Source organism: Gorilla gorilla, chromosome X, assembly GCF_029281585.2.
Source record: "Gorilla gorilla gorilla isolate KB3781 chromosome X, NHGRI_mGorGor1-v2.1_pri, whole genome shotgun sequence".
NCBI classification, from domain to species: Eukaryota; Metazoa; Chordata; class Mammalia; order Primates; family Hominidae; genus Gorilla; species Gorilla gorilla.
The window spans coordinates 75,625,956-75,633,897 of record NC_073247.2 but is presented as its reverse complement, the minus strand read 5'-3'; the positions used below and the strand labels follow the sequence as shown (position 1 = coordinate 75,633,897).

The window sequence follows — 7,942 nt, the reverse complement described above, 5'->3', positions numbered from 1 at the left end:
CATGCTGCTAGGTCTACACTGCCTTTCATTCCACTCTGGGGTCTCTTGAGAATTATTGAACCCAATTTCCTTAGTCTCTTACCTGCTGCCTATTTCAAATCTAGTGGCACAACCTATGCACTATAAAGGGAGCAATAGTCAGGTTTTGCCAACCAAATTGTCCACTACTCTGGCCTCTCTTTTCTGGCCCTCTTCCATTAACCCCTACACACTCTGGATGGGTTTAGTTCCTCCTTCATAGTTGATTCCTGTGGTAGTCCAAGGGAGGGGTGGGCAGGGGGCTTCTTGAGTGAGCAAGGCTGTCCCCCTGTGGTAGGTTCTGCTATCCAGACTCTCAAAGTCACTTTGTAACTGGCAAAAGGGTTTGACTGCTCGCCACTTGTAGAAAGAAGCCAAAATAATAACGAGATGTGATAGAAAAAGACTGAAACTTTATTATTCGTGCCAGCAAGGGGAAGAGTGGCTAAGAAAAATTTTACTTTTCAATTTTTGGAGGGAATGCAGGGGTTTTTTAAGAGAGAGTTTGGAATGCAGAAGAGGCAGGGAATGCTAGGAAGTGCCAGGTGATGAGACTTGCTCCAATGGCTCATCTTGAATTATTGTTCCCTCTGATGTAGGGGCTGGGGCCATTGAGGGCCCTACCAGGTTACAAATTAATCACAGTCAATCTTGTAGTCAGTCTGTATCTGGGAGTGGGTTCCAGTCTTGAAGTAAGCTTTTATTGGAGAGAGAATTCAGAAGGTGCCTCGTTGTGTCAGGATTTGGCCCCTGAAGATTCCTAAGGAAATATATGACCAGATAAGTGAATACGATGTGAGCTTAACAAACATCCAGATAAACAAATGTGCATAAGGCCTGGGAGCATAAGATGGAGTGTTAGAGCACCTTCCAAGGCTGTTTTTCAAGACAAGAGAAAACATACCTGGAGTTTTTCTCACTGCGCAAAAAGAGGAAAGGAAAAAAAAGTTGTAAAATGCAGTGAAGCCAAGCTGCTCAGTTACAACTTGACAAAAGAAAGTCCAAAACGGGTAAAACATCACAGTGTTTCTGGACACACCAAACTATGAAGTCAAGGCTGTAGAAGCCTCAGTTTGGGAAGCCAAGTAGTAGATTTCTTTAAGACATTAGAGGCGGCAGAAATTGTATCCTTATTTTGGGTTGTGCCTTAGCAAAAGTAAAAATGTTTGCCTTCCACTTTTCTTATCCTCTTCCAGATCTAAGGGCCCCTGTCACTCTATCCTCTAATATTTAAGATGCTTAGCGCTGGTCCCTCCCCAAGCTGCAGTTTCCAAAAGGCTGTATCCTTTTGTATTTGGTAGAATTGTGTCCCCCACCCCACCAAAATATATTTTCATGTCTTAACCCCGTGTACATGTGACTGTGACCTGATTTGGAAATAAGACTTTTGTATTGTGAACCCTGAATATCTGAGACAGGTCTCAGTTAATTTAGAAAGTTTATTTTTCCAGGGTCGAGGACACCACCTCAGTAGGTCCTGACAACATGTGCCCAAGGTTGTCAGAGCACGGTTTGGTTTTATCCATTTTAGGAAGAAGTGAGACATCAATCAATATATGTAACATGTACTTTAGTTCTGTCTGGAAAGGCGGACAACTTGAGCGGGGAGGTGAATTCCAGGTCACAGGTAGGTGAGAGACAAACAGTTGCATTTTTTTTGAGTTTCTGATTGTCCTTCCAAAGGAGGCAATCAGATATGCATTTATCTTGGTGAGCAGAGACATGACTTTGAACAGAATGGGAGGCAGGTTTGCCCTAAGCAGTGCCCAGTTTGACTTCTTCTCTTAAATTAGTGATTTTGGGGCCCCAATATTTATTTTCCTTTCACATTCAACCCCCATACCTTGTTCTTAAAAAAATCTTCTGGAGAAAGCATTTGAGAAGAAAATGAGTCTCTGGTCTCAGATTTTGTTGGATCACTCATGGCTACGATAGTTTATTTTTAGACAGGTAGGTCCCAAGTTATTAGGAAAGCTCATTTTTATCAGGTTGAGAAGTTTCATGTCCTATGAAGAGAAAATGGTGGGGAGTGGGGGAGAAAAATAACAACAAACAAAAGAACAATTATGAAAAATTGATATGAGACACATTACTCTGAAGTCTATACATCAGTAGGCAGGTATGAAAGTGGCTTATGTATGTAAATGGGTTGCTGTTATTTTCTTCTGAAGTTTAAGTTGTCTAGATTCAGTTCACAGAGCTTTAATAAAGCACAGCTTAGTTTTCAGTAATTTTAAGTTAGGAAAAATGGGCAAAAAAAGAAAAATAAATAAAAAGTTGAAAATGTTATGTTGGAGACTTGTAGCCAGGAAAAATTAGAATTCCATCTAAACTGTAGAAAACAATAAAAATTGAAAAAAAAACATTAAACAAGGCCAGAATCAAGCAACAGGTTTACTACAGTTTTGGAAACATAATTTTTCTCTCTCCAGTTTTCCATGTTTACTAAAGATAAATCATGATAGGAGTGATTTGCTTTATTATACTTGGCCAGATTATTTGTATAAAGTACACCAAGAATAATTATTTTTCATATAAGCTTTAAAGACTTGCTTTGATGGAACTTTGTTCCATAGAAGGAATCTCAGATAAGACTTTTTAAAAGCTGAGCCCAGCCATGGATTTGTACCATCTATGGCTGATACCAATTCACCACTCACATACCAGTGAGTTGGGTGAATTCTTGTCCTCAAGATAACTTGGGGCTCCTGGGTCTGTCAGATAGTGACATTCTTTACTTATCACAGATCAGGAACACTGTACAGGGAATGTGTAGACAATGTATAAGGCCAGATTTCCAAAGGGGCCTTTTTTTTTTTTTGAGATAGTTTCATGCTTGTTGCCCAGGACGGAGTGCAATGGCATGGTCTCACTTCACTGCAGCCTCCACTTCCCAGGTTCAAGTGATTCTCTTGCCTCAGCCTCCCAAGTAGCTGGGATTACGGGCATGCACCACCATGCTCAGCTAATTTTGTATTTTCGGTAGAGATGGGGTTTCACCACTTTGTACAGGCTGGTCTTGAACTGCTGACCTCAGGTAATCCACCGACCTTGGCCTCCCAAAGTCCTAGGATTACAGGCATGAGCCACCATGCCCAGGCCCAAGGGGCTTTTATTGGCTCTATAAGTCAAGTTTGATTTCTTAAAAGAAAGCACACTATTCCAGTCAAAGCTTGGTAAAATAACCTGTTTCTCCAATTGTATCCTGTTACAAATCAAAACAGATTCTTATTGCACTTATGCAAATAACTATATTGCCATAAGAATACTCACAAATAGTTTACAAATTCTGGAGAAATCAGGTAGAGAGAAACAAATATCACAAAAATCTTATCACAGATATTGATGCCATACTCTACAGGTAGCTCCAATTCCTTCTATCTCACATCAAAATAATTCAATTGTCCAGTCCCTTCCATTGCTGAGCCTCAGCTGTTTTTTTCTATCTGTTTAGAGGGTTAGATTTTCCGACTTTTAAGGGGGCTTTCAGTTCTAACAGTTTATATGTCTATGAAACAAGGCAAATAAGTTAGGATTAGGAGGAGTGATTGAAAAGCAACCTTGAGACCTTTACTTCAGATTCATAGATTTAGTAGTCCCTTATACATTCTGAAACTCTATTTACAGTATAACCAAGTGACTTTTGCTGTGCAAAAGAATGAACTGACTTTGAAAGCTGGTCTCTGCCCTTAGTAGGGTTAGCATCTGTGCAGAGACCCTTATCTGGGTCACCAAAACTTTTAACTCCTCCCCACATCCAATTCTTTTAGGAATGAATGACGTAGGTGGAAGAAATTTGTACTGTGTCCACGGTGACTTAGGAGTGCTGGAATTTGAAGAATGTGGGGGCACAGGAGCTATTTTCATTTTGTCTAGAAAGGCAGCATGGTAGATCTGTAGTCATACAGACATTCCATTTACTAGCTGCATGATTTAGATATTACACTTTTTTCCTTAAATCAGTTGCCTGCTTTATATTTGTTCCACTGCCTGATGTCTTTTACGCTGTTAGTAGTTGGGCCTTTGCTTGTGTTTATTGTTGACACATGTTAACATTGCTTGGATTTGGGTGCTAGACCAGTTAATATTTCAAATTGGAAGCTCTACTTTTTAGGCCAAGTGTTGGCCTGTTTCCTACCTCCACTGAGTAACTAATCCTGGTTGGTTTTCTTTGCAGGCCTTCTCTCCCACAGCTGAACCATCACCAAGGACTCTGCCACTTAAAATCCTTCTGGAGAAATGCCACTCTCTGCCCATCTCACAGAGTATCCCCACAGAGCTGGACCAAGTGGGCTGGAGTAGACCTATGATGCTTTGCATTGGGATGCCTTTTATGCCCTGGTTTCTAGGCATATGCTAGGCAGGTCTCATGCATAGTCAGACTGTGTTGACATTTATCCTCTTCCCCACCCTGTAGTCCCCCAGTACTGCTCCTCATTAAAACCTGAAAATCAACTATTAGCAATGCCTTGGTATAGACTTTGACTTCCCCATGCTCTTCTTTTAAAATGCAAGTATCCTTATTGGGGTACTCATTAACTCAAAGCACTCAAATATCCTATTCTTCTCAAAGTCTTGTGTTCCCCTCCCCCCCACACCCCCAGGCTGTCTGTACCTAATGCTTTCCAGAACTCGTACACAGCAGTTCCTCCTCTTCACCCTATTTACAGTGATCTTATATACAGCCTGCAGGCCTCAAAGGGACTAGTCCCATAGAGCAAACCCCACATGGGATCATTCTAACACCTTACATAGACATGCTTTCTGTGGGTTTCAAATCCCGCCTCCTTCACTGACCACCAACTATGGAAAGCTCCTCAAGTCTCAAAGCAGCTTCATTTAAAGAACTCAAAATCCAGAGACATTCCCTCTAACACTTCAGTTACCTCCCAGAGCTTCAGAGTGTGCCCTTTCAGACTCAGCCCATGGGCCCTGCCTGCCACACCTTTGTCATTTGCAAAAATCTGTCTTTTGCCACAATGGATGGAATCCATGCGTTTGGATCCCTATTCCTTACACCACATCCTAACAGTTCCTAGGCCCTTTTACAGCAACAAAATTTGCATGAATGCTGTGATTCTCAGGACCTCACAGCTTTCCCTTCTAAAGGCTTTTTCTGAAGTCTCTAAAAGCTCTAAGAGCACCAGTTTCACTTCCCCATGCCTCAAAGTTTGCCTTAGCCCTGAAGGCCTTGTAGCTCCTCTGGACCTGCTTCTCCTCCTCCTCCTATTTCCTCCTTTATTCTTCTTACTCCATGTGTGTGGCCCTTGTGGGATGCTTTGACTCAGAGCTTATTTCCAACCCAGTGGCTCCTTCCCAGCATTCCAGGAAGGTAGGAGCCAGAGAAATCACTGGCTTCGGTCTTGTGTGGCATCATTTCCCTCAGAAATTCCCAGAAGCTAGGGAGGCAGTAAGAATAAAGAGAAAGAATTCTGAGGACAGGGAGATAATCCTTTACTATCATAACTAGGAGAGTGCTTAGAGGTCACATGTCCTCATATTTTACATATGGGGAAACAGGATCAGACAGGGGATGGGACCTACCAGTCCAAGGTCACACAGTCAATTTATAGCAGAGTTGTGACTCAGACTTCAACCTCATGACTTTTCATCACGCCAGAATGTGATTTTACTTCACTCCTAGACCAAGTCTTAAATGTTAAGATGCCAAGCCTCAGGTTCCACTCAAGCTCACCTGCGGTGGAGTTGCCAGCCTCCCCCCATCCCCTAAGGAGACTGCAGGTGGTGGGTGCAAATCAAGCCTTCAAGGCAGCAGCAGATGCCTGCCATATTTTCTAATTCCCCTGCCTGAGGATAAGGCACTCTCTCATAATCCCCTAGGAGGTCAGGCCTGGAGTATCTAATGGAAGGAATACAGTCACAACTATTACTCCTCTCCCCCCATTCCTCTTAGGAAGTGGACCTACCCCCTGGCAATTCAAAGGCTTTTGAGCAGCTGATACCATTCCACTGCCAAGTGAATCAGATAGGCCCTGTCTACCATCCTTCTGATTGTCAGAAGCAGATGACAACTCCTGGTGGGGTGGGGTCAGGGAGCTGCAGAGATGAGGCTATTAGTCTTTACCCTAGGGATTTATCTGGGCTTATTTATAGGCTATGGGTAGAAAAATATACCCCTGAGATTGGCTTATGTCCCACCATCACCTCAGCAGCCACACTCACCTGTGGGATATAAGTGGCTCTCATGTTGCAGCTCTGATTCTTAAGGTCCCAACTAAACACTTGGGGCTAAAACTATTCCTGGGAAGGAGGATGACATCAGGACTTCATTTGGAAAGCCAGGTGTCATCTAGCTCTTCTTATATCTCTGACCCTCCTGGCTATGGGATCCAAGAATCATATTTATATCATAATTAGTACCTGATTTACCTCCATTTGTTCACTGCCAGTGTTCTGTGGGTTTCAAATAGTGCCCCCTTCACTGACTACCAAACTTCAGTTTGTTTTCTACTGCTCAATTTCTGTTCTTCTACCTTATTCTACACATACTCTTACAAGCCCCTCCCTCGAAGCTTTTAATCTGGAGGTTCCCAGGGCAGACCAGTATCGTAGAAAGAGGATCAACTTTGGGGTTGAACAGACTCAGGTTCAAATATTTGCTCTGCAAACTTGGGCAAGTTGTATAACCTCTCTGGACCTCAACTTCTCAATTTGAGAGATGGGGTGCTGAATAACATCTTCACATGAAATAGCATCTATTGATGTTCCCAGCACAGTTCCTAGCACACAGGGGTGCTCAGTGATGGCAGTAGTTTTCTTCTCCCCACTGCCCTCCACCAATTCCATATGCCCAAGAGCTCTGCCCACTGTGGGGCCAACCTGAATCTGCCCTAGTACATGAGATGCTTCTTCTAATTATTAATTGACTCACTCACTTGCTCATTCAAGAAACATTGATTGAGCAAAATAGCAAAGTCAGTGGAGTTTGCATTCTGACAACCCGGTGCTGGAAAGGACAACAGTTTTGAAGTCAGACGTGCTTGGACTTGAATTTTGGCTGTGCTTCTTACTACCTGTATGATCTGGAATAGGTCACTTTACCTCTTTGAGCCTCAGTTATTTATTTGTAACCTTGGGTTAATAGTTTATACCTCACAGACAATACTGTAGGCTAAAAAGAGCTAACAAACATGAAAGTGCTTTATAAGCTCTATCCAGGCCTGGGCTGGATAGGTACATAGTTGATATTCATGAATATCTGTTGATACCAATATTAAAATTTAAGATTTGCTTTCCAAATGAAGTAGAGGGGTTCTTATACTTAAGAAAAACCTAACAAAATATAATCCCAAAAACAGACACACTGAAATAGTACCCACACACATGTCACCTCACATGTTGGCTGGGCTCTACTCAAACCACTTGAGACTGGGCTGACTCAGAAGCCTGTTTAGGCAGAGGCATTCAAATCATTTCCCACTGAGGTTATGTCCCTCCCAGTAGGGGTCGCTCTGGGTTGGTCTTGATCTAGAGGGTTTTAGGATACACTTAGAAGAATTTAACACCACTGGAATGAATGGCCAGGAAGCAGATGGAAGGAATATTAAATAGGACACTGGTTTCTGAGCAGGTAAGAAGAGCTGATGTATTTTTACTCTTTATTTGAGTATTTATCTGTTGATGGTACCAGTTAGCAACATTTGATAATTGAGCCAAGTGTCAGGAGACCTTAGTTATGTTGCTGAATTTCTGTGTGTATTTTTGTGTATCACATTATGACTACAATGTGATTTTTTGTGTTTAGTCAGTTCCAATCATTCCCCTCCTGTGAGCCTTAATATCCTCATTTTGGAAATGGAAGCATTGCTATTTGGCTGTCCTGGGAACACAGATTTTACTCTCTAATTGGGTCTGATTAGATATACCCTTGGTTTTTCCTCCTACCACCTGGTTTTTGGACACA

General features: G+C 42.3%; 1 long non-coding RNA gene across 1 annotated transcript in view; it reads right to left on the bottom strand.

Annotated features, from left to right (window-relative positions):
• Window positions 1-411: 411 nt before the first annotated feature.
• Window positions 412-7,942, bottom strand: part of LOC134757911 (uncharacterized) — a 280,826-nt gene continuing 273,295 nt past the window's right edge. Inside the window, exons 2-3 of the long non-coding RNA XR_010132513.1 lie at window positions 1,862-2,024; window positions 412-778 (exon numbers count right to left, since the gene is read on the bottom strand). This is a non-coding gene — a long non-coding RNA (uncharacterized lncRNA). The remainder of the gene's footprint in view (window positions 779-1,861; window positions 2,025-7,942) is intronic.